The sequence below is a fragment of the Pleurodeles waltl genome, chromosome 1_2 (genome assembly GCF_031143425.1).
Source record: "Pleurodeles waltl isolate 20211129_DDA chromosome 1_2, aPleWal1.hap1.20221129, whole genome shotgun sequence".
In the NCBI taxonomy this organism is placed as follows: Eukaryota; Metazoa; Chordata; class Amphibia; order Caudata; family Salamandridae; genus Pleurodeles; species Pleurodeles waltl.
The window spans coordinates 43,400,943-43,427,066 of NC_090437.1; the positions used below are offsets into that span (position 1 = coordinate 43,400,943).

The 26,124-nt window shown below is 45.6% G+C and overlaps 1 protein-coding gene across 9 annotated transcripts in view; it reads right to left on the reverse strand.

The window, feature by feature from the left end:
• The window catches only part of PTPN13 (protein tyrosine phosphatase non-receptor type 13), a 1,045,801-nt gene that overhangs the window by 457,684 nt on the left and 561,993 nt on the right, over positions 1–26,124 (reverse strand). The gene's annotated exons all lie outside the window — the stretch shown is intronic.

The window sequence follows — 26,124 nt, forward strand, 5'->3', positions numbered from 1 at the left end:
ACATCTGGGGCAACTCGTACATTCGATCATATGAAGAACTCCAGAAAACATACTCTCTACACAACACCCAGTTTCACAAATATCTACAGCTCAGGCATGCTGTAAGGGTACACGTACGACCAGGAGACAGCATCCCAGAGTATAGCCCGCTTGAGGCTATGATTATGATGGGACATCTAAATAAAGGGGGAACCTCCCAAATATACCGCTCCATCCTCACTAATACATCCCCTCCCCTTGGGGAACTGCGCCGGAAATGGGAGGAATGGGTGGGTCCCATGGAGGATTTAGATTGGAGAGAGGCTCTAATGGCTCCCCGAACACTGGCCATATCCACACGGTTTCAATTGTTACAGTCCCTTTATTTACACGCAGCTTACCTTACGCCTAAGAGGCTCCACCGGGCGAATCTTCGAACCACAGACGAATGCCCCCGGTGCTCTCAGCCAGGAGCTGATTTCTTCCACATGGTCTGGGCCTGCCCAATTATAGAGTCATACTGGAGGGCGGTTATAAAAGAAGTTTCCGAGGTACTGCAGTCTACGATGGAGGTCTCCCCAACACCACTTTTACTGGGGGCACTGGGCGAGACAGGGCTAAATAGATCGAGCCGTACGTTTCTGGGAGTGGCCTGCTTAGTGGCAAAAAGGGACATTATGTCGGCATGGAAGGCCGTAAAAGCGCCGTCCCTTAATAAGTGGAGAAGAGGAGTGGATTGGTGTGCAGGTTGCGAAAAACTGGTGTATGAAGCGAGAGGGTGTCCTGAAAAATATAATAGAATATGGGGGAGATGGGTGGGTTTGTTGACTGACTGATTAAACTATGACGACAAGAAGCTCCATACACACCCGAATAAAAGTCACCCAGGGTCCATGGGGCAGATATGGCTGAAGTCCTTGCTCTGTGTGTGGGGTGACCGAACACTGGCCATAAAAGGGGAGAGCATACCGACCCCCTTGGAGTAGTTTCAGGGAGAGACGGTCACTTACTCTAAAGTCATAAAGACAGGACCATAATCTCTGGAATCCCGCAAACCTTAAAAACCTAAATTTAACAGGTCCCCGGACTACACAGGAAGATTGAGACAAAGGTGGCAGATGTTACATCATGATAAGAGCGCTATGGTATTGAAATCGGTGTTTCTCAGGTATTGCTATAGTGTATGTTCGTTGTGTATTTTCTATTTGTACTTCAAAATAATAAAAATATCTTTATAAAAAAAAAAAAATGGAATCTCACAAGAATGCATGGGTTCAAAAGGTGGGGCCCATGAGTCTGGTGAGTACAATATTTAGATTACAAGCAGGAACAGGTGGTGTTCTGGGGGAATAATATGTTTTAATCCTTCCATTAAGGCTTTTAAAACTGGAACTCTGAAAAGAGATATGTTGAATAGTCTGCAAGTATGCTGATATTGCAGTAAGATGGATTTTAATGGATGAGAAAGCTAGATTTGATTTCTGCAAATGAAGTAGATAGCATACACTATCTTGCATTGATGCTGTAAGTGGATTAGTATTTTTAGACTGACAGTAGTAAATAAAACGTTTCCATTTGTTAGCATAGCATTTAGTTGTAGGCTTACGTGCTTGTTTGCGAACTTCCATGCATTCTAATAGAAGTTTTAGGTATCCAAATTCTATGACTTCAGGATCCAAATGGCTAAGTTGAGAGCACTGAGATTTGGATGTCTGATTTGTCCCTTGTTTTGTGTTAACAAATCCGGTCTGTTTGGAAGTTTGGAGTGAGGTACTACTGACAGGTCTAGGAGTGTTGTGTTCAAAGGTTGTCGTGCACACGTTGGAGCTATGAGGTATCATGGTGAGAGAGGTCTGAAGTAATTTGTTGACCAGAAAGGGAAGTAGTGGGAGAGGGGGAAAAGGGTAGGCAAATATCCCTGACCAGTTGATCCACAGAGAATTGCCCTTGGATAGAGGATGTGGGTGTCTGGATGCAATGTTTTGGCATTTTGCGTTTTCATTTATTGCGAATAGGTCTATTTCAGGTGTTCATCATTTTTTAAAGAACTGTTGAAGTACCTGAGAGTGAATCTCCCATTCGTGCGTCTGTTAGTGCGTCCTGCTTAGGAGATCCGCTAGCGCATTGTGTATTCCTGGAATGTATTCTGCTAATAGATGAATGTGATTGTGAATTGCCTATTTCCATATTGTTTGGGCTAGATGGGACAGTTGAGATGACTGTGTCCTGCCTTGTTTCTTCAGGTAATACATGGTCGTCATATTGTCTGTTTTATCAGAACAATCTTGTGTTTGAGAAGGGGTTGAAACGCTTTTAGGGCAAGGAACACAGATAATAATTCTAAATGGTTTATGTGAAGATTTCGCTGTTTTGAATCCCATTCCCCTTGAATGGTAAGGTTGTTGAGATGAGCTCCCCAACCTATCATTGATGCATCTGTTGTTACTGTGGTCTGAGGCACAGGGTCTTGAAATGACCGCCCCTTTATTAAATTGTTGAGATTCTACCATTGAAGGGACTTGTGCGTTTGGCGGTCCAACAACACTAGATCTTGCAATTGGCCCTGTGCTTGAGACTATTGCTGTGAGAGGCACTGTTGTAGTGTTCTCATGTTAAGTCTTGCATGCTGTACTATTGCTGTGCAGGATGCCATCATTCTTAATAGTTTCATGATAAAACTACAGTGTATTGTTGATTTGGCCGCGTTTGTGGTATGAGATTTAGGAAAGCTAGTATTCTTTGTGTATTTGGATAGGCTAAGGCTTTTTGCGTATTTAAAATACCACCTAGGTAAGGTTGCACCTGTGCTGGCTGAAAATGAGATTTTTGGTAGTGGAGAGTGAACTCTAGTGTATGTAGGGTCTCTATTACATATTGAGCGTGTTGTTTGCATTGTATAAAATTGCTTGATTTTATTAGCCAATCGTCTAGATATGGAAAGACATGTATGTGTTGTCTTCTTAGGTAGGCTGCCACTACTGCTAGACATTTTGTGAATACCCCTGGAGCTGTTGTTATGCCAAAAGGTAGAACTTTGAATTGATAATGTTTTCCTGCTATCACAAACCTTCAGTATTTTCTGTGAGCTGGATGGATGGGTATATGGAAGTACATATCTTTGAGGTCTAGTGCAGTCATGTAATCTTGTTTTTGTAGTAGTGGTATGACATCCTACGGAGTTACCATGTGAAAGGGTTATGACAGGATATATAGATTTAGGGATCTGAGGTCTAGGATGGGCCTGAGAGTGCCATCCTTTTTGGGAATGAGGATTTATAATGAGTATACTCCTGTTCCTTGTTGAGAATGTGGGACTAATTCTAATGCTGGTTTTAGTAGTAGTGATTGTACTTCTTGTTGTAATAGAACATAATGTTCTGGGAACAGCTTATGGTAAAGTGGAGGAATGTTTGGAGGGGTAGAAATCAATTCCAGGCGAAAGGAGCCTCTATACGGTGTTGTGTATAATGCTCCCATTGGCAGTGTCTGAGTCTTTCCTCAGTTTTTCTATGGCCGTATCGACTTCAGGGCCAAACAATTGCTTTTTATTAAAAGGCATGTTGAGCACTGCCTGCTGGATTTCTGGTTTAAAACCAGAAGAACGTTCCCATGCATGTCTACGTATAGTAATGGCAGTATTGACACTTGTAGCTGCTGTGTATGCAGCATCAAGGGCAGACCATATTTGAATATTGTTTATGGCCTGACCCTCTTCCACAATCTGTTGTTCTCTTTTTTGGTGTTCCTTTGGGAGGTGGTGTAGAAGTTCCTGCATCTCGTCCCAGTGGGCTCTATTGTACCTTGCTAGCAAGGCTTGCGAATTGGCAATTCGCCATTGGTTGGCAGCCTGTGCGGCTACCTTCTTGCCAGCAGCATCAAATTTCCTACTCTCCTTATCAGGGGGAGGAGCATCCCCTGATGACTGGCTATTAGCCCTTTTTCTAGCTGCACGTACTACCACTGGGTCTGGAGGAACTTGGTGTGTAATATAGTCAGGGTCTGTAGGAGCAGGTGTATACTTTTTATAAATGTGTGGAGTTATAAATCTAGCTTTGACTGGGTCACTAAATATTTGACCTCCATGTTTAACCATGCTAGGTAGCATAGGAAGGCATTGGTATCTTCAATGGGTGGAGGATAGTGTGTTAAACAGAAAATCCTCTTTTAGGGGCTCAGTGTGTATAAGCACACAATGGTATGCTGCTGCCCTGGAAACAACCTGCGTGTATGCAGTAGTGTCCTCTGGTGGAGAAGGCTTAGAAGGGTTTACATCAGGATTATTGTCAGGAATAGGACCTGGGTCGTATAGATCCCAAGGGTCAACTGAAACACCATGTGAATATTGCAAATGAGTTGGTAAAGGTGGTGGACTAGTGGGTGGAGGCGAAAAAGAAAATTGTGGTGAATGAGGGTGAGAAGTATGGGCAGGTACTGGCTTCTCCTTCTGTTTATACATTTTTGCTGGTGGTTGAACAGTGTCTAGTTGTTCTTGAAAGGCCAGCTTCCTTTTGGTTTGTAGAGACGGTGCAGTAATTATTCTGCCAGTCTCTTTATGGATGTGGATCCTTGATTGTCTATCATCCATAACCTCAAGGATAGGCTGAATCTCAGTGTCCTCATCAGAAGGTATATAAGATTGTTCATGCAGTGATTTTGAGCTCTGTTTAAGACGGCTCGAAAGTCCTTGCTCTTCTGAATAAGAAGATTTTTTTCGGTTCCGAAGATGGTAGCTTTTTCAGTCCTCAAAATGCAGCCGTTTGTTTCGGCTCCGAAGCAGGGCATCGAGGCTTTGACTCCAAGGAGTGAGGACGCTCGCTCGAGTTCGAAGTAGAACTCTTAATGGATTTACTCGACTCCGATACCGACGGAGGAGTGGCCTTTTTCGTCGCTGAACCCAAAGGTCGGTTGACAAGAGTCTTTTTTCGGGTCAAACAATGGCTCTCTGGCCGTGGTGTACCCAAGGCCATCGATGATTTTTTATAAGTGGGCGTAGGGGATGATGTACTCACGTGCTGTCCAGCAGTGATAGGCCTATCTTCTTCCGATTCGAAATCTCGGAGCGAGAGGAAACACGTCCAAACCAGACAGCGGAAAGAAAACAATCTAACAATGGAGTCGATGCCCATGTGCACTATGACTGAGAGGAGGAGTCACTCGATCTAGTGACTCCAAAAATACTTCTTCGAAGAAAAACAACTTGTAACACTCCGAGCCCAACACTAGATGGTGGAATAATGCATAGCATGTGTATCTGCAGCTACACATGCCATCGAACATATACGTATGTGTATATATATATATATATATATATATATATATATATATATATATATATATATACACACACACACACATATACGACTAAAGGGGTTATCGGCATTATTAGAGTGTCAGCTCACTCTGTAAAATTCTTCACAACCCTTTACTGAATTTACAGAAAGGGTACTCATACATTCGAGCTGTGCAATCAATACTTTGGTTTAGTCCTTTTGAGTTGTGATACCACAGCAGCCTTTCTGGAAAATTCAATAAGGGGGTGTGTAGGAAGTTGGCTCTGTATGTGCTATTTCAAAGTAAGGAATAGCATGCACAGAGTCCAAGGGTTCCCCTTAGAGGTAAAATAGTGGTAAAAAGAGATAATACTAATGCTCTATTTTGTGGTAGTGTGGTCGAGCAGTAGGCTTATCCAAGGAGTAGTGTTAAGCATTTGTTGTACATACACATAGACAATAAATGAGGTACACACACTCAGAGACAAATCCAGCCAATAGGTTTTGTTATAGAAAAATATCTTTTCTTAGTTTATTTTAAGAACCACAGGTTCAAATTTAACATGTAATATCTTGTTTGAAAGGTATTGCAGGTAAGTACATTAGGAACTTTGAATCATTTCAATTGCATGTATACTTTTCAAGTTATTCACAAATAGCTATTTCAAAAGTGGACACAGTGCAATTTTCACAGTTCCTGGGGGAGGTAAGTTGTTGTTAGTTTTACCAGGTAAGTAAGACACTTACAGGGTTCAGTTCTTGGTCCAAGGTAGCCCACCGTTGGGGGTTCCGAGCAACCCCAAAGTCACCACACCAGCAGCTCAGGGCCGGTCAGGTGCAGAGTTCAAAGTGGTGCCCAAAACGCATAGACTGCAATGGAGAGAAGGGGGTGCCCCGGTTCTGGTCTGCTTGCAGGTAAGTACCCGCGTCTTCGGAGGGCAGACCAGGGGGGTTTTGTAGGGCACCGGGGGGGGGACACAAGCCCACACAGAAATTTCACCCTCAGCGGCGCGGGGGCGGCCGGGTGCAGTGTTAGACCAAGCGTCGGGTTCGCAATGTAAGTCAATGAGAGATCAAGGGATCTCTTCAGCGCTGCAGGCAGGCAAGGGGGGGCTTCCTCGGGGAAACCTCCACTTGGGCAAGGGAGAGGGACTCCTGGGGGTCACTTCTGCAGTGAAAGTCCGGTCCTTCAGGTCCTGGGGGCTGCGGGTGCAGGGTCTTTTCCAGGCGTCGGGACTTAGGTTTCAGAGAGTCGCGGTCAGGGGAAGCCTCGGGATTCCCTCTGCAGGCGGCGCTGTGGGGGCTCAGGGGGGACAGGTTTTGGTACTCACAGTCGTAGAGTAGACCGGGGGTCCTCCCTGAGGTGTTGGTTCTCCACCAGCCGAGTCGGGGTCGCCGGGTGCAGTGTTGCAAGTCTCACGCTTCTTGCGGGGAGTTGCAGGGTTCTTTAAAGCTGCTTCTTGAAACAAAGTTGCAGTCTTTTTGGAGCAGGTCCGCTGTCCTCGGGAGTTTCTTGTCGTCGTCGAAGCAGGGCAGTCCTCAGAGGATTCAGAGGTCGCTGGTCCCTTTGGAAGGCGTCGCTGGAGCAGAGTTCTTTGGAAGGCAGGAGACAGGCCGGTGAGTTTCTGGAGCCAAGGCAGTTGTTGTCTTCTGGTCTTCCTCTGCAGGGGTTTTCAGCTGGGCAGTCCTTCTTCTTCTTGTTGCAGGAATCTAATTTTCTAGGGTTCAGGGTAGCCCTCAAATACTAAATTTAAGGGCGTGTTTAGGTCTGGGGGGTTAGTAGCCAATGGCTACTAGCCCTGAGGGTGGGTACACCCTCTTTGTGCCTCCTCCCAAGGGGAGGGGGGTCACAATCCTAACCCTATTGGGGGAATCCTCCATCTGCAAGATGGAGGATTTCTAAAAGTTAGAGTCACCTCAGCTCAGGACACCTTAGGGGCTGTCCTGACTGGCCAGTGACTCCTCCTTGTTATTCTCATTATTTTCTCCGGCCTTGCCGCCAAAAGTGGGGGCCGGGGCCGGAGGGGGCGGGCAACTCCACTAGCTGGAGTGTCCTGCGGTGCTGTGACAAAGGGGTGAGCCTTTGAGGCTCACCGCCAGGTGTTACAGCTCCTGCCTGGGGGAGGTGTTAGCATCTCCACCCAGTGCAGGCTTTGTTACTGGCCTCAGAGTGACAAAGGCACTCTCCCCATGGGGCCAGCAACATGTCTCTAGTGTGGCAGGCTGCTGGAACTAGTCAGCCCACACAGACAGTCGGTTAAGTTTCAGGGGGCACCTCTAAGGTGCCCTCTGGGTTGTATTTTGCAATAAAATGTACACTGGCATCAGTGTGCATTTATTGTGCTGAGAAGTTTGATACCAAACTTCCCAGTTTTCAGTGTAGCCATTATGGTGCTGTGGAGTTCGTGTTTAACAAACTCCCAGACCATATACTCTTATGGCTACCCTGCACTTACAATGTCTAAGGTTTTGTTTAGACACTGTAGGGGTACCATGCTCATGCACTAGTACCCTCACCTATGGTATAGTGCACCCTGCCTGAGGGCTGTAAGGCCTGCTAGAGGGGTGACTGACCTATACTTGCATAGGCAGTGAGAGGCTGGCATGGCACCCTGAGGGGAGTGCCATGTCGACTTACTCGTTTTGTTCTCACTAGCACATACAAGCTGGTAAGCAGTGTGTCTGTGCTGAGTGAGAGGTCTCCAGGGTGGCATAAGACATGCTGCAGCCCTTAGAGACCTTCCTTGGCATCAGGGCCCTTGGTACTAGAAGTACCAGTTACAAGGGACTTATCTGGATGCCAGGGTCTGCCAATTGTGGATACAAAAGTACAGGTTAGGGAAAGAACACTGGTGCTGGGGCCTGGTTAGCAGGCCTCAGCACACTTTCAATTGTAAACATAGCATCAGCAAAGGCAAAAAGTCAGGGGGCAACCATGCCAAGGAGGCATTTCCTTACACAACCCCCCCCCCAAACGAAAGAGGACGAGACTAACCTTTCCCAAGAGAGTCTTCATTTTCTAAGTGGAAGAACCTGGAAAGGCCATTGGCATGGGCAGTCCCAGGTCTGTGTTCCACTATAAAGTCCATTCCCTGTAGGGAGATGGACCACCTCAACAGTTCAGGATTTTCACCTTTCATTTGCATCAGCCATTTGAGAGGTCTGTGGTCAGTTTGAACTAGGAAGTGAGTCCCAAAGAGGTATGGTCTCAGCTTCTTCAGGGACCAAACCACAGCAAAGGCCTCCCTCTCAATGGCACTCCAACGCTGCTCCCTGGGGAGTAACCTCCTGCTAATGAAAGCAACAGGCTGGTCAAGGCCATCATCATTTGTTTGGGACAAAACTGCCCCTATCCCATGTTCAGAGGCATCTGTCTGCACAATGAACTGCTTAGAATAATCTGGAGGTTTTAGAACTGGTGCTGAGCACATTGCTTGTTTCAGGGTGTCAAAGGCCTGTTGGCATTCCACAGTCCAGTTCACTTTCTTGGGCATTTTCTTGGAGGTGAGCTCAGTGAGGGCTGTCACAATGGATCCATATCCCTTCACAAACCTCCTGTAATACCCAGTCAAGCCAAGGAATGCCCTGACTTGAGTCTGGGTTTTTGGAGCTACCCAGTCCAGAATAGTCTGGATCTTGGGTTGGAGTGGCTGAACTTGGCCTCCACCTACAAGGTGGCCCAAGTAAACCACAGTTCCCTGCCCTATCTGGCATTTGGATGCCTTGATAGAGAGGCCTGCAGATTGCAGAGCCTTCAAAACCTTCTTCAGGTGGACCAGGTGATCCTGCCAGGTGGAGCTAAAGACAGCAATATCATCAAGATAAGCTGTGCTAAAGGACTCCAAACCAGCAAGGACTTGATTCACCAACCTTTGGAAGGTGGCAGGGGCATTCTTTAAACCAAAGGGCATAACAGTAAACTGATAATGCCCATCAGGTGTGGAGAATGCTGTTTTCTCTTTTGCTCCAGGTGCCATTTTTATTTGCCAGTACCCTGCTGTCAAGTCAAAGGTACTTAAGAATTTGGCAGCACCTAATTTATCTATGAGCTCATCAGCTCTAGGAATTGGATGAGCATCTGTCTTGGTGACAGAGTTGAGCCCTCTGTAGTCCACACAAAACCTCATCTCTTTCTTTCCATCTTTGGTGTGAGGTTTGGGGACTAAGACCACTGGGCTAGCCCAGGGGCTGTCAGAGCGCTCAATTACTCCCAATTCCAGCATCTTGTGGACTTCCACCTTGATGCTTTCCTTAACATGGTCAGATTGTCTAAAGATTTTGTTCTTGACAGGCATGCTGTCTCCTGTGTCCACATCATGGGTACACAGGTGTGTCTGACCAGGGGTTAAGGAGAAGAGTTCAGGAAACTGTTGTAGGACTCTCCTACAATCAGCTTGCTGTTGGCCAGAGAGGGTGTCTGAGTAGATCACCCCATCTACTGAGCCATCTTTTGGGTCTGATGACAGAAGATCAGGGAGAGGTTCACTCTCTGCCTCCTGATCCTCATCTGTTACCATCAACAGATTTACATCAGCCCTGTCATGGAAGAGCTTAAGGCGGTTCACATGGATCACCCTCTTGGGGCTCCTGCTTGTGCCCAGGTCCACCAGGTAGGTGACCGGACTCTTCCTTTCTAGCACTGGGTAAGGGCCACTCCATTTGTCCTGGAGTGCCCTGGGAGCCACAGGCTCCAGAACCCAGACTTTCTGCCCTGGTTGGAACTCAACCATTGCAGCCTTTTGGTCATACCAAAACTTCTGGAGCTGTTGGCTGGCCTCAAGGTTTTTGGTTGCCTTTTCCATGTACTCTGCCATTCTAGAGCGAAGGCCAAGTACATAGTCCACTATGTCTTGTTTAGGCTCATGAAGAGGTCTCTCCCAGCCTTCTTTAACAAGAGCAAGTGGTCCCCTTACAGGGTGGCCAAACAGAAGTTCAAAGGGTGAGAATCCTATTCCCTTCTGTGGCACCTCTCTGTAAGCAAAAAGCAGACATGGCAAGAGGACATCCCATCTCCTTTTGAGCTTTTCTGGGAGCCCCATGATCATGCCTTTTAATGTCTTGTTGAATCTCTCAACTAAGCCATTAGTTTGTGGATGGTATGGTGTAGTGAATTTGTAAGTCACCCCACACTCATTCCACATGTGTTTTAGGTATGCTGACATGAAGTTGGTACCTCTGTCAGACACCACCTCCTTAGGGAAACCCACTCTGGTAAAGATACCAATGAGGGCCTTGGCTACTGCAGGGGCAGTAGTCGACCTAAGGGGAATAGCTTCAGGATACCTAGTAGCAAGATCCACTACTACTAGGATGTACATATTTCCTGAGGCTGTGGGAGGTTCCAGTGGACCAACTATGTCCACACCCACTCTTTCAAAGGGGACCCCCACCACTGGAAGTGGAATGAGGGGGGCCTTTGGGTGCCCACCTGTCTTACCACTGGATTGACAGGTGGGGCAGGAGAGGCAAAACTCCTTAACCTTCTGGGACATATTGGGCCAGTAGAAGTGGTTGACTAACCTCTCCCACGTCTTGGTTTGTCCCAAATGCCCAGCAAGGGGAATATCATGGGCTAAGGTCAGAATAAACTCTCTGAACGACTGAGGCACTACCACTCTCGTAGTGGCACCAGGTTTGGGGTCTCTGGCCTCAGTGTACAGGAGTCCATCTTCCCAATAGACCCTATGTGTTCCATTTTTCTTGCCCTTGGACTCTTCAGCAGCTTGCTGCCTAAGGCCTTCAAGAGAGGGACAGGTTTCTTGTCCCTTACACAGCTCCTCCCTTGAGGGTCCCCCTGGGCCTAAGAGCTCAACCTGATAAGGTTCAAGCTCCAAAGGCTCAGTTCCCTCAGAGGGCAGAACTTCTTCCTGAGAAGAGAGGTTCTCTTTTTCTGGCTGTGTTGCAGTTGGTTTCCCAACTGACTTTCCTTTTCTCTTGGTAGGCTGGGCCATTTTTCCAGACTCCAGCTCTACTTTTTCACCCTGTGCCTTGCATTGTGCTCTTGTTTTTACACACACCAGTTCAGGGATACCCAGCATGGCTGCATGGGTTTTTAGTTCTACCTCAGCCCATGCTGAGGACTCCAGGTCATTTCCAAGCAGACAGTCTACTGGGATGTTTGAGGAGACCACCACCTGTTTCAGGCCATTGACCCCTCCCCATTCTAAAGTTACCATTGCCATGGGATGTGCTTTAGTCTGATTGGCAGCGTTGGTGACTGTATAAGTTTTTCCAGTCAGGTATTGGCCAGGGGAAACCAGTTTCTCTGTCACCATGGTGACACTGGCACCTGTATCCCTCAGGCCCTCTACACTTGTCCCATTAATAAAGAGCTGCTGCCTGTATTTTTGCATGTTAGGAGGCCAGGCAGCTAGTGTGGCTACATCCACCCCACCCTCAGAGACTAGAGTAGCTTCAGTGTGGACCCTGATTTGCTCTGGGCACACTGTTGATCCCACTTGGAGACTAGCCATTCCAGTGTTACCTGGATTGGAGTTTGGAGTGGAACTTTTCTTGGGACAGGCCTTGTCTCCAGTTTGGTGTCCAGACTGACTACAGTTTCGACACCAGGCCTTTTTGGGATCAAAGTTTTTACCCTTGTACCCAGGATTGTTTTGTGAAGAGGCTCTGGGCCCACCCTCCTGTGCAGGTTTTTGGGGGGCTGTAGAAGACTCTTGACTATTTTTATTTTTGGCTGTCTCACCACCTTTCCCCTGGGGAGGTTTTGTGACCCCTTTCTTTTGGTCACCCCCTGTGGAAGTTTTGGACACCCTAGTCTTGACCCAATGGTCCGCCTTCTTTCCCAATTCTTGGGGAGAAATTGGTCCTAGGTCTACCAGATGCTGATGCAGTTTATCATTGAAACAATTACTTAACAGGTGTTCTTTCACAAATAAATTGTACAGCCCATCATAATTACTTACACCACTGCCTTGAATCCAACCATCTAGTGTTTTTACTGAGTAGTCTACAAAGTCAACCCAGGTCTGGCTCGAGGATTTTTGAGCCCCCCTGAATCTAATCCTATACTCCTCAGTGGAGAATCCAAAGCCCTCAATCAGGGTACCCTTCATGAGGTCATAAGATTCTGCATCTTTTCCAGAGAGTGTGAGGAGTCTATCCCTACACTTTCCTGTGAACATTTCCCAAAGGAGAGCACCCCAGTGAGATTTGTTCACTTTTCTGGTTACACAAGCCCTCTCAAAAGCTGTGAACCATTTGGTGATGTCATCACCATCTTCATATTTAGTTACAATCCCTTTAGGGATTTTCAACATGTCAGGAGAATCTCTGACCCTATTTATGTTGCTGCCACCATTGATGGGTCCTAGGCCCATCTCTTGTCTTTCCCTCTCTATGGCTAGGATCTGTCTTTCCAAAGCCAATCTTTTGGCCATCCTGGCTAACTGGATGTCCTCTTCACTGGGGTTATCCTCAGTGATTTCAGAGTTGTTGGTCCCTCCTGTGAGGGACCCAGCATCTCTGACTATTATTTGTGGAGTCAGGGCTTGAGAAGCCCTGCTCTCCCTAAGTAGGACTGGAGGGGGGGAATTTCCCTCCAAGTCACTATCTTCATCCTCTGAGTTGCCATCCTCAGAGGGGTTGGCCTTTTCAAACTCTGCCAAAAGCTCCTGGAGCTGTACTTTGGTAGGTTTGGGGCCCATTGCTATTTTCTTTAGTTTACAGAGTGACCTTAGCTCTCTCATCTGTAGATGGAGGTAAGGTGTGGTGTCGAGTTCCACCACAGTCACATCTGTGCTAGACATTTTGCTTCTAAAAGTTGGAATACGTTTTAAGAATCTAAAACTGGTTCTAGAATCTAATTCAAACTTTTACAAACTTTTAAACTCTAAAAGAAATGCTAAACAGGATCTAACACAAGGCCCTAGCAGGTCTTTTAAGAATTTAGAAAACTTTTCAAATTGCAAAAATCACTTTCTAATGACAATTTTGGAATTTGTCGTGTGATCAGGTATTGGCTGAGTAGTCCAGCAAATGCAAAGTCTTGTACCCCACCGCTGATCCACCAATGTAGGAAGTTGGCTCTGTATGTGCTATTTCAAAGTAAGGAATAGCATGCACAGAGTCCAAGGGTTCCCCTTAGAGGTAAAATAGTGGTAAAAAGAGATAATACTAGTGCTCTATTTTGTGGTAGTGTGGTCGAGCAGTAGGCTTATCCAAGGAGTAGTGTTAAGCATTTGTTGTACATACACATAGACAATAAATGAGGTACACACACTCAGAGACAAATCCAGCCAATAGGTTTTGTTATAGAAAAATATCTTTTCTTAGTTTATTTTAAGAACCACAGGTTCAAATTTAACATGTAATATCTTGTTTGAAAGGTATTGCAGGTAAGTACATTAGGAACTTTGAATCATTTCAATTGCATGTATACTTTTCAAGTTATTCACAAATAGCTATTTCAAAAGTGGACACAGTGCAATTTTCACAGTTCCTGGGGGAGGTAAGTTTTTGTTAGTTTTACCAGGTAAGTAAGACACTTACAGGGTTCAGTTCTTGGTCCAAGGTAGCCCACCGTTGGGGGTTCCGAGCAACCCCAAAGTCACCACACCAGCAGCTCAGGGCCGGTCAGGTGCAGAGTTCAAAGTGGTGCCCAAAACGCATAGACTGCAATGGAGAGAAGGGGGTGCCCCGGTTCTGGTCTGCTTGCAGGTAAGTACCCGCGTCTTCGGAGGGCAGACCAGGGGGGTTTTGTAGGGCACCGGGGGGGGACACAAGCCCACACAGAAATTTCACCCTCAGCGGTGCGGGGGCGGCCGGGTGCAGTGTTAGACCAAGCGTCGGGTTCGCAATGTAAGTCAATGAGAGATCAAGGGATCTCTTCAGCGCTGCAGGCAGGCAAGGGGGGCTTCCTCGGGGAAACCTCCACTTGGGCAAGGGAGAGGGACTCCTGGGGGTCACTATTGCAGTGAAAGTCCGGTCCTTCAGGTCCTGGGGGCTGCGGGTGCAGGGTCTTTTACAGGCGTCGGGACTTAGGTTTCAGAGAGTCGCGGTCAGGGGAAGCCTCGGGATTCCCTCTGCAGGCGGCGCTGTGGGGGCTCAGGGGGGACAGGTTTTGGTACTCACAGTCGTAGAGTAGACCGGGGGTCCTCCCTGAGGTGTTGGTTCTCCACCAGCCGAGTCGGGGTCGCCGGGTGCAGTGTTGCAAGTCTCACGCTTCTTGCGGGGAGTTGCAGGGTTCTTTAAAGCTGCTTCTTGAAACAAAGTTGCAGTCTTTTTGGAGCAGGTCCGCTGTCCTCTGGAGTTTCTTGTCGTCGTCGAAGCAGGGCAGTCCTCAGAGGATTCAGAGGTCGCTGGTCCCTTTGGAAGGCGTCGCTGGAGCAGAGTTCTTTGGAAGGCAGGAGACAGGCCGGTGAGTTTCTGGAGCCAAGGCAGTTGTTGTCTTCTGGTCTTCCTCTGCAGGGGTTTTCAGCTGGGCAGTCCTTCTTGTTGTTGTTGCAGGAATCTAATTTTCTAGGGTTCAGGGTAGCCCTTAAATACTAAATTTAAGGGCGTGTTTAGGTCTGGGGGGTTAGTAGCCAATGGCTACTAGCCCTGAGGGTGGGTACACCCTCTTTGTGCCTCCTCCCAAGGGGAGGGGGTCACAATCCTAACCCTATTGGGGGAATCCTCCATCTGCAAGATGGAGGATTTCTAAAAGTTAGAGTCACCTCAGCTCAGGACACCTTAGGGGCTGTCCTGACTGGCCAGTGACTCCTCCTTGTTATTCTCATTATTTTCTCCGGCCTTGCCGCCAAAAGTGGGGGCCGGGGCCGGAGGGGGCGGGCAACTCCACTAGCTGGAGTGTCCTGCGGTGCTGTGACAAAGGGGTGAGCCTTTGAGGCTCACCGCCAGGTGTTTCAGCTCCTGCCTGGGGGAGGTGTTAGCATCTCCACCCAGTGCAGGCTTTGTTACTGGCCTCAGAGTGACAAAGGCACTCTCCCCATGGGGCCAGCAACATGTCTCTAGTGTGGCAGGCTGCTGGAACTAGTCAGCCCACACAGACAGTCGGTTAAGTTTCAGGGGGCACCTCTAAGGTGCCCTCTGGGGTGTATTTTGCAATAAAATGTACACTGGCATCAGTGTGCTTTTATTGTGCTGAGAAGTTTGATACCAAACTTCCCAGTTTTCAGTGTAGCCATTATGGTGCTGTGGAGTTCGTGTTTAACAAACTCCCAGACCATATACTCTTATGGCTACCCTGCACTTACAATGTCTAAGGTTTTGTTTAGACACTGTAGGGGTACCATGCTCATGCACTGGTACCCTCACCTATGGTATAGTGCACCCTGCCTGAGGGCTGTAAGGCCTGCTAGAGGGGTGACTGACCTATACTTGCATAGGCAGTGAGAGGCTGGCATGGCACCCTGAGGGGAGTGCCATGTCGACTTACTCGTTTTGTTCTCACTAGCACATACAAGCTGGTAAGCAGTGTGTCTGTGCTGAGTGAGAGGTCTCCAGGGTGGCATAAGACATGCTGCAGCCCTTAGAGACCTTCCTTGGCATCAGGGCCCTTGGTACTAGAAGTACCAGTTACAAGGGACTTATCTGGATGCCAGGGTCTGCCAATTGTGGATACAAAAGTACAGGTTAGGGAAAGAACACTGGTGCTGGGGCCTGGTTAGCAGGCCTCAGCACACTTTCAATTGTAAACATAGCATCAGCAAAGGCAAAAAGTCAGGGGGCAACCATGCCAAGGAGGCATTTCCTTACAGGGTGTTAAAAAAAATTATATATATATATGGAAAATGTCACTTACCCAGTGTACATCGGTTTGTGGCATGAGACACTGCAGATTCACATGCTGTGCATTATCCTGCCATCTAGTGTTGGGCTCGGAGTGTTACAAGTTGTTTTTCTTCGAAGAAGTCTTTTCGAGTCACGAGACCGAGGGACTCCTCCCTTTCAGCTCCATTGCGCATGGGCGTCGACTCCATCTTAGATTGTTTTCCCCGCAGAGGGTGAGGTAGGAGTTGTGTATATAGTAAAGGTGCCCATGCAATGGAGTAAGTATGTATGTACATAATGTGTATACATCTAGTAAGTATTTACAAAATTTACAAATGTACACGTTTTATTCAACTTAAAACGGCTACAGGCTCCCGGGGAGGTGGGAGGGCGAATGTGAATCTGCAGCGTCTCATGCCACGAACAGATGTACACTGGGTAAGTGACATCTTCCGTTCGATGGCATGTGTAGCTGCAGATACACATGCTGTGCATAGACTAGTAAGCAGTTATCTCCCCAAAGACGGTGGCTTAGCCTGTAGGAGTTGAAGTTGTCTGAAATAATGTTCGTAGTACAGCCTGTCCTACTGTGGCTTGTTGTGTTGTTAACACATCTATACAGTAATGTTTTGTGAATGTATGAAGCATAGACCATGTGGCTGCCTTACAGATATCTGTCATAGGTATATTTCCTAGAAAAGCCATTGTGGCGCCTTTCTTCCTAGTGGAGTGCGCCTTTGGCGTAATAGGTAGATCTCTTTTTGCTTTGATATAGCAGGTCTGAATACATTTCACTATCCATCTGGCAATGCCTCGTTTGGATATTGGATTTCCTGCATGAGGTTTTTGGAAGGCTACAAACAATTGTTTTGTTTTGCAAAACTGTTTTGTTCTATCAATGTAATACATCAGTGCTCTTTTAATGTCTAATGTATGTAAGGCTCTTTCGGCTACTGAGTCTGGTTGTGGAAAAAAGACTGGGAGTTCCACTGTTTGGTTTAGTTAGAACGTGATATAACGTTTGGTAAGAATTTGGGATTTGTACGGAGAACCACTTTATGTTTATGTATTTGTATAAAGGGTTCTTGTATAGTAAATGCCTGTATTTCACTTACTCTTCTAAGAGATGTGATAGCTATTAGGAAGGCTACTTTCCAGGTAAAGTATTGCATCTCACAAGAGTGCATGGGTTCAAATGGTGGACCAATGAGTCGTGTTAATACAATATTGAGGTTCCACGAGGGGACTGGTGGTGTTCTCTGGGGTATGATTCTTTTTAAATCCTCCATAAATGCTTTGATGACTGGGATTCTAAAAAGTGAAGTTGAATGTGTAATCTGCAGGTAGGCAGATATTGCTGTGAGATGTATTTTAATAGACGAAAATGCCAGTTTAGATTTTTGTAAGTGTAATAAGTAGTTTACAATGTTTTTTGCGGAAGCGTGTAGTGGTTGAATTTGATTATTATGGCAGTAATAAACAAATCTTTTCCATTTGTTTGCGTAACAATGTCTTGTAGTAGGTTTTCTAGCTTGTTTAATGACCTCCATACATTCTTGTGTAAGGTCTAAATGTCCAAATTCTAAGACTTCAGGAGCCAGATTGCTAGATTGAGCAATGCTGGATTCGGGTGTCTGAACTGTTGTTTGTGTTGAGTTAACAGATCTGGTCTGTTTGGTAGTTTGACATGAGGTACTACTGACAGGTCTAGTAGTGTTGTGTACCATGGTTGGCGAGCCCAGGTTGGTGCTATTAGTATTTGTTTGAGTCTGTTTTGACTCCATTTGTTTACCAGATAAGGAAGGAGTGGGAGAGGGGGAAAAGCGTAAGCAAATATCCCTGACCAACTCATCCATAACGCATTGCCCTTGGACTGAGGGTGTGGATACCTGGACGCGAAGTCTTGGTAATTTGCGTTTTCTTTTGTTGCGAAGAGGTCTATTTCTGTTGTTCCCCAGCGTAGAAAGTAAGTTTATAGTATCTGGGGATGAATTTCCCATTTGTGTGATTGTTGGTGATCTCGACTGAGATTGTCGGCCAACTGGTTTTGAATCCCTGGGATGTATTGTGCTATTAGGTGAATGTGAATCGCCCAATGCCAAATCTTTTGTGCTAAGAGACATAGTTGTGATGAGTGTGTCCCTCCTTGTTTGTTTAGGGAATACATTGTTGTCATGTTGTTTGTTTTGACAAGAATGTGTTTGTGGGCTATTAGTGGTTGAAATGCTTTCAATGCTAGAAACACTGCTAACAGTTCTAAATGATTTATATGGAGTTGTTTTTGCTGAACATCCCATTGTCCCTGTATACTGTGCTGGTTGAGGTGTGCTCCCCACCCTATCATGGAGGCATCCGTTGTGATTATGTACTGAGGCACTGGGTCTTGGAATGGCCGCCCATTGTTTACATTTATAGGATTCCACCATTGAAGCAAGAGGTGTGTTTGGCGGTCTATCAACACTAGATCCTGAAGTTGACTCCGTGCTTGTGTCCATTGTGCTGCTAGGCACTGTTGTAAGGTCCGCATGTGTAGTCTTGCGTTTGGGACAATGGCTATGCATGAAGACATCATGCCTAGAAGTTTCATTACAAACCTTACTTGATAGTGCTGGTTTGGGTACATGTTTAACATTATATTTTGGAAGTCTTGTACTCTTTGTGGACTTAGAGTGGCAATCGCCTTTTGTGTTTCGATTGTTGCTCCTAAATATTGTTGTATTTGGCACGGTTGTAGATGTGATTTTTTGTAGTTTATAGAGAACCCTAGTTTGTGTAGGGTTTCTATGACGTATTGTGTGTGTAGAAGACACTGTTTCTGAGTGCTGGTTTTTATTAACCAATCGTCTAAGTAAGGGAATACGTGCATGTGCTGTCTCCTGATGTGAGCGGCTACTACTGCAAGGCATTTTGTGAATACCCTTGGGGCTGTTGTTATCCCGAATGGTAACACTTTGAATTGGTAATGCATGCCTTGAATTACAAACCTTAAGTATTTCCTGTGGGAAGGATGTATGGGTATGTGGAAATAAGCATCCTTGAGTTCTAATGTTGACATGTAGTCTTGTTTTTTGAGCAAGGGAATCACGTCTTGAAGTGTCACCGTGTGAAAGTGATCTGATTTGATTTAAAGATTCAGTGTTCTGAGGTCTAATATGGGTCTCAGAGTTTTGTCTTTCTTTGGAATTAGGAAATACAGGGAGTAGACACCTGTTCCCTTTTGATGGTTGGGCACTAGTTCTATTGCTTGTTTTTGTAACAATGCTTGGACTTCTAGTTGTAACAGGTCTAAGTGTTGTTTGGACATATTGTGTGCTCTTGGAGGCACATCTGGTGGCAATTGTAGGAATTCTATGCAATAACCATGTTGGATAATGGCTAGGACCCATGTGTCCGTATTTATGTGTTCCCAGTTGTGGTAATATGCGGTAAGTCTCCCCCCTACTGGTGTTGAGTGGTGGGGGTTTGTGACATTGAAGTCACGGTTTGGTTTGTGGGGTTTTTGGGCTCTGGAATTTCTCTCTTGGTTTAGGGAATTGTCCACCCCTATATTCTCCTCGAAAACCTCCTCTCTGATACTGGCCCTGATATGTGGGTCTGACTTGTGAGGTGGAAGGCTCTGTGGCTTGGGAACGAACCCCCCCCCCCCCCCAAAGTGCAGCTTTCTAAAAGTGCCTCTGCTCTGTGGGGAGTAGAGCGCGCCCATGGCTTTGGCCGTGACCGTGTCTTTTTTTAGTTTTTCTATTGCCGTATCGACCTCCGGCCCAAACAATTGTTGTTGGTTGAATGGCATATTCAGCACAGCCTGCTGGATTTCTGGCTTAAATCCGGAGCTCCGTAACCATGCGTGCCTACGAATGGTTAGTGCAGTGTTCACTGTCCTTGCCGCCGTGTCTGCTGAGTCCATAGCCGACCTTATTTGGTTGTTAGAAATAGTTTGACCTTCCTCAACAACCTGTTGGGCACGTTTTTGGTACTCTTTGGGAAGGTGCTGAATGAGATATTGCATTTCATCCCAATGTGCCCTGTCGTATCGAGCCAGTAGAGCCTGAGAATTGGCAATCCGCCATTGATTGGCTGCCTGTGCTGCCACCCTCTTGTCTGCTGCATCGAATTTCCGACTTTCCTTGTCGGGCGGTGGTGCGTCTCCTGAGGATTTGGAGTTTGCACTCTTTCGGGCTGCTCCCACTACCACTGAATCAGGAGTTAATTGTTGAGTGATAAACACAGGGTCCGTTGGGGGAGGTTTATATTTCTTCTCCACCCTAGGCGTGATGGCTCTGCCTTTTACTGAGTCCTGGAACACTTGTTTGGCGTGTTATAACATGCCTGGCAGCATTGGCAAACTTTGGTATGAGCTGTGAGTAGATGATAAGGTGTTGAACAAAAAGTTGTCCTCTATGGGCTCTGCATGCATTGCTACATTATGAAATGTAGCTGCCCTTGAAACCACCTGCATATATGCAGTGCTGTCCTCAGGTGGTGACGGCCTTGCCGGGTAGCAATCGGGACTATTGTCTGAGACCGGTGCATCATACAAGTCCCATGCATCCGGGTCATCTTGGGTCATCCCCGTGTGTGTCGGCGACTGCATTATTGGTGGCGTTGCTACCGGGGACAGTTGTGGTGAATGTAATGGAGATTGCTGTGGCGAGAACCTTGGTGGTGTTTTCTCTTTAGCCACTTTCGCTTTTGGCTGCATTTCTGTCTCACGGAATGAGAGCTTCCTCTTGATTTTTATTGGAGGAAGAGTTTGAATTTTCCCCGTGTCCTTTTGTATATGAAACCTCCTCTTGGTATGGTCTTGCTCTCCCATGCCCAGTTCTTGTTCAAATCTGTGCCCTTGCAACTGAGTTGAAAGGCCTTGCTCTTCTGTATAGGAGCCTGGTTTCGGCTCCGAGGCTGCAAGTTTCGGCACTGAAGCTTTTTGTACAGTCTTTTTCAGCTCCGAGGAAACCTTCTTGACTTTAGGGGTGCCGAACTCTCGGTGCCGAGATGGTTCGGAGCCGGTATCTCGACGGGAGTCGGATGTCTTCGGTGCCGATGTTTGGTCACCATGATTTCGGGTTAAGGCATGGCATGTTGGCGGTGGCATCCCCTTGGCCTTCATTATCTTTGAGTGAGTCTTTGCCGGGGCTGGTTTACTCAGTTTCTTGCTGCGTCTTCGGCTGCTCACTTTCGGACTCGTCAGAGTCCGAATCTCAAATGGAGAAACTCTCCTCTTCCTCGACATCGATCTGCTCGGCTGGTGTCAACGCCATCTGGAGTCTTCGAGCTCCTCGATCTCGTAGTGTTTTCTTGGATCAAAATGCCCGACAGGCCTCGCAAGTATCCTCCCTGTGTTCCGGGGATAAACACAGATTACAGACCAAGTGTTGGTCTGTATAAGGATACTGTTCGTGGCAGTTGGGGCAGAAGCGGAAGGGGGTCCGGTCCATGAGGTTTGAAGATGGACGCAGTCGGGTCGACCAGGCCCCGCTGGAGAGTGGAAGCCCCAAAGGGCCGCCGGAGCGCTTCTTTCTTCGGTGTCGATGTGCTAACACTAAACCGGTACCGAGCGCCAACAATACCTTCTAATTTTCCAATAACTAACTAACTTTCCCGAATCGAAATACGGAGCTAGGAGGAACACGTCCGAACCTGATGGCGGAAAGAAAACAATCTAAGATGGAGTCGACGCCCATGCGCAATGGAGCCGAAAGCGAGGAGTCCCTCGGTCTTGTGACTCGAAAAGACTTCTTCGAAGAAAAACAACTTGTAACACTCCGAGCCCAACACTAGATGGTAGGATAATGCACAGCATGTGTATCTGCAGCTACACATGCCATCGAACATATATATAACCATTTTGCCGGAATGTGTGAAACGGTTTATTCTTTGCTTTTTGAAAAAAAGTAAATAAAGAACTTATATCTCAACCTAAACCGATTTTACCATCAGGCTGTTACACTGATATCAAGAACCACGAAGCCCAAGGACAAGTCATTGGCAAATGTCACCAGAACCCTGAGATGAAAATATGGGATCATATTACACTTTTTACTCATTATGTATTTTTATATTACATGTATATTTTTGGATAGCTAGCTTGAAAGTGACATTTTATTCAAATGCCAGCTAACAATGGGCACTGATTTGAGTTAGACTGTTAAGGTTTTGTTAACCTTTCATTAACAAAGTGTTGATGAAACAATGGTGATGGCACAATTATGAGAGTCTGTAGCTGCAGTCTTTACCTAACAATTAGGGATTTACAGCATCTGCCACATAATTGGTCACATAAGTTGCATAATTTGCAGATTTCACAAAAATTGTGTTTCTAGCTCAAAAGCAGGAAAATATTGAGCGATTGTTCCATGTAATTTGCCTATTTTGACGCATAATGTAGATAACCTTGCTGCATAATTTGGTCCTCCATGTCACATCATGTTAGAGGCTTTGACACTAGTAAGCCTCTTCAGATTGGTTTGGAGGTTGTCATTATGATAGTAAAACCCATATCTCATTTGGATGGGAACTGTAAAATATATGTAATTATGACAAAAACAGCAAAGAAAACTCACTTTTATGGTTAAATGGGGTATGGCCACACAACTGGAAAGTTGTTTCCGGAATGACTTTATGCAGCTCTAAGTATTCACAACAAATGGTTAATAATATTTAGAAGGCATTTATACAGATGGTATTAAATATTACTCAGGAGGACAAAGCCATTGCTCAGTTATAAAAGGATGTAGCCAATCAGGGTTTGTGGTGGGTGACTATCTTTTTATCCTCTTTCCTTCCTGATGGTTGAGAAATGGTCCTCTAGGAAAGGACTGAGACTACAGAAAGGAAGTTTGCACATTCGGCTGCACCAAGAAAACCCCATCCGCAGTCCACAGAAATCAAATCTATTCTCTGTTTCTGTGGGAGAGACCATATTAAGCTGATGCGGAAAACAGATCTTGCTCGACAGTGGAAAGGGAAACAGGCCAATAGGGGGATGGATCAATGATGCCGCAAAATACTAAAATCCTTCAAAATGACTGTTAGATGCTGACTGTTCACTACCCCCTCTGCACGTTCTCTGAAATGAAACAGAATCTAGGAGGAAAATAAATTAGACAGCAAAAAGGAAGACTTGGACTACCCAATGGGCCCATTAGAAAGGATTACGAAGTTGCCGGAACACTGTGGTGCCAGCTAAAGGACAACAGAATACAATGACAATGATGTGGTCCTCTATAAATGTAGTATCGTTTATATACAGATAATAACAGTACACTCAACTTATCAATGGTACCGGATAGCAATTTTCATAAATCATAAGACCAGTATTCCATGTCCTCTGTTGTTCAGTGTAGGAGAACATCTGAATTCCTCACGGTTGGAGATGAGTGAAGAATTTCATGAAAGGAAACAATAAATCAAGAGTGGCGGATATAAAGAAATTGCGGTCTGGTATCAGGTGCTACTAGAAGCCTCCGATTCAAGCTTTCTTATACCTGAGAAGAAATGGGGTGCTGTGTTACCAACTTTGGATGTGGCAAAAATTTGGGAAACCTCTTGTTCTATGCTTTGGTCTGTTATTAGGCCAGCCCCGTTAAAGAAAAATCACTTGTTTACCTTGTACAGGGCCTACTGGTCCCCTCAGAGGCTGTCAGCTTTGGGAAAGTCAGACAGATGTTGTTCACGTTGTGGGGAGGTTAACACAAATGATATTCATATGTATTGGAGCTGCGTCAGCCTCTGAGGTTTTTGGGCCATTATAGGAAGAATTCCTAAACATATTATAGACCCTGATAAAGAGGTAACTCTTCCATTAGTGATCTTTGAGTAAACACCTGGGGTGTCAAAACTCTCCAAACCTTATAAGGATTTGATGTTTTTATTGATTCTATTGGCTAGAAGACAAATATGCTTCAGGTGGATTTCTTCTCCCTCCCTCCTCCCCCCCGACCCCCCCCGACCCCCCCCCCCCCTTTATCTGGATGGTTGACATCGGTAAATTATTATTGTCGCCTGTAGGGTCTTGGCCCACTCAGTAAAAGGGATGACTGCTGGGCCATTTGGGAAAATTTTCAGCAGAGTGGCGAATGATTATTGGCCCCTTGTCCAGAAGGTTAACCCCATAAGTCTGGATGGCCTATATAATATAATACGCCAATCAACAGGCTTGGAGATCTGGTCGAGACTGGGAGAGGTGAGAATATATGTGCCTCCCTTTGCGGGCGACACAGGTTGATGACCCTCGTCTGGAAATATGGGCTTCTATGAGGACAAAAACTAAAACAAAAAAAAGATGGCGGAAAGACTGGACAAGGCCACTAGAGCTCAAGCCGAGAAAAGGGAAGCACACCAAGCTGGAATAATAGATGTCAAAAGCAAACATCAGATGATGGTGCAAGGCTTCACAATAAAATTGGTTGTTGAAAGTTTGAGCCTCAAGGAGGAGGAACGGGCCATGACAGTAACACAGAACTTACATGCATTGGAAGAAAGATCCCACCAACTAATTACCATATCAGTTTAAAAGAACACTAAAATAGTAGGAAAATTAAAATGTGAGGGTACTTTACAATTAACAACAGACAAACATTCATGGGTGTGACAGTAGGGTAAAATGTAGAGAGGTTAACAGAGTACATCCAGTCTGCGTACATGCATGGATTTGTTTATTAGCTCAGCTGGGAGACCATTTCAGAAAGCTCTGGAGAAAGAATTATATTGGATTTAGAATCTGACTCTGTATCCTTTTGAGTGTCATACATTTCAGCTTTCAATACTAAAATGTCCACTGCAGATCATGAATAGACTTGGCAGATGTGAGGGTGAATTCAAATAAAGAGCTTAGTATGTTACACAAGTAATTTTACATTTGACTTTAATATCAATCTGTAACCAGTGTTAGCTGGTGACTAGTGGGGTCAAACTTTTTGTTGGAGATAGAATTCTGGCTGTCAAACATGAAAGAGCTTTAAGGCTTTAGAGAGATTTTTTACCACCAGAACATTGTGGATTGTAAGGGCTTCAGCGTGAGATAACCAGTGCTTGGGCATACGTTTTTAGCTGAGAGGAAGACAAAAGAAGTTTGATTTATTATAAAGCACAAAGGGGGAAATGTGGAGGTTTGGCAATTTTATTCGGTTGCACAACCTCTGAGAGGAGTCCAGAACAAAACCTAGACGTTTCACAGAGGAAGATAGTTAAGGGGAGAAAATTATCACAAAATTGAATGAGAAGTTGCGGGCTGAATCTGTCCTCAAATTTCAGGGACTTAGAAAGAAACTAAGATTGCAGAGAGACTCCAAGCCATCAAGGACATAAATGTTCCAGCCCTCAGAGCTTTCTATCACAAACCTAGCCTTCGTTTCTTCCAGGCAGACCAAAGGAGCTAACTCACCTGAACACAAAGACTGATGTAGTGAAAGCCCAGGACAGGAACATGTCAACCTTGACGACAGATTAATCTGGTAGCCTAGAAGGAACTCATTTTTTCTGGGGAATTAGTTTAACAAAGCTGTTGACCAACCAAGATCACAGACTGGCAAGAATGGTGCAGAATATCAGCATATCATTTAAGGTGAAGGTTTTTGGGTGTGTTTGTATGTCACCCACATACGTCTGCCTAAAGGCTCCCATTTGTCACATAAGGAACATATTTGATTTAATCATCCATGTAGCTGCCCCATTTTGCACTGCATCTTGTGATATCATTTTAATTTATTTTCTTGCAGAATTTATGAACTGCTGGCCTTTTATTTATGAATAGTTGGGCTTAGAATGGAATGTACAAGTGTTCTTCCTGCTGAATAAAAAATGAACTGTATAGAATTTGCAGGGGGCAAATATTCCAGAACTGTAACAATTCTTTTATAAAGAGGGTTGTGGAATACTACCTTGTTTGGCTGTATACAAAGTGCACAGTACAGCTATTTCTAGGTAATCAAATTAAAGCATAAAATGCATGGTCCTTGCAGCCTCATTTGAATGGGGTCAAACGTTTTATATAAATCATATTACTGCAAAAAGCATAAACCCTAACTGTTTAAAGAACAGAACATTCCTAGAAGCTAAGCATGGGTCAGCAAACAATCTTAATAATACCAGCTGAGAGTCAGAGGGACTAAGCAAAATGCTCATAGAATACCCTAGGATAGGGATG